The following is a 412-nucleotide window of genomic DNA, read 5'->3' as shown; positions in this document are numbered from 1 at the left end:
GTGTGTGTGTGTGTGTGTGTGTGTGTGTGTGTGTGTATCTGTATATGTGTATGCGTGTGTAGTCCCAGTGCATGGTACTTTGGACCAACCACAACCTTGTCAGTGGATTTACTAGACAGAAACTGAAAGAAGCCCATTACACGCACGTGCACGCACACACACACACACACACACACAAAGCAGTGAGTATAACTTTGGGCTTGTTTTTGTCTCTCACCACTGCTTCACAACTGGTGTTGGTTTGTTTATGTCTTCATAGTGATTCGGCAAGGAAGATGAATAATATAAATACCAGGCCACAAAGAAAGGCCAATAAAATAATGTGAGTGAATTTGGTAGACGGAAACTGAAAAAAGGCCGTTGTATGTATACATACATACACCTCTCACACATATATACATATATATATATA

The 412-nt window shown here is 40.5% G+C and overlaps 1 protein-coding gene across 5 annotated transcripts in view; it reads left to right on the top strand.

The window, feature by feature from the left end:
• Positions 1-412, top strand: part of LOC106867173 (F-BAR domain only protein 2) — a 189,726-nt gene that overhangs the window by 600 nt on the left and 188,714 nt on the right. The gene's annotated exons all lie outside the window — the stretch shown is intronic.

Source organism: Octopus bimaculoides, chromosome 8 (assembly GCF_001194135.2).
Source record: "Octopus bimaculoides isolate UCB-OBI-ISO-001 chromosome 8, ASM119413v2, whole genome shotgun sequence".
NCBI lineage: Eukaryota > Metazoa > Mollusca > Cephalopoda > Octopoda > Octopodidae > Octopus > Octopus bimaculoides.
The sequence above is the reverse complement of the archived record's forward strand: the minus strand, read 5'-3'. Positions and strand labels throughout refer to the sequence as shown.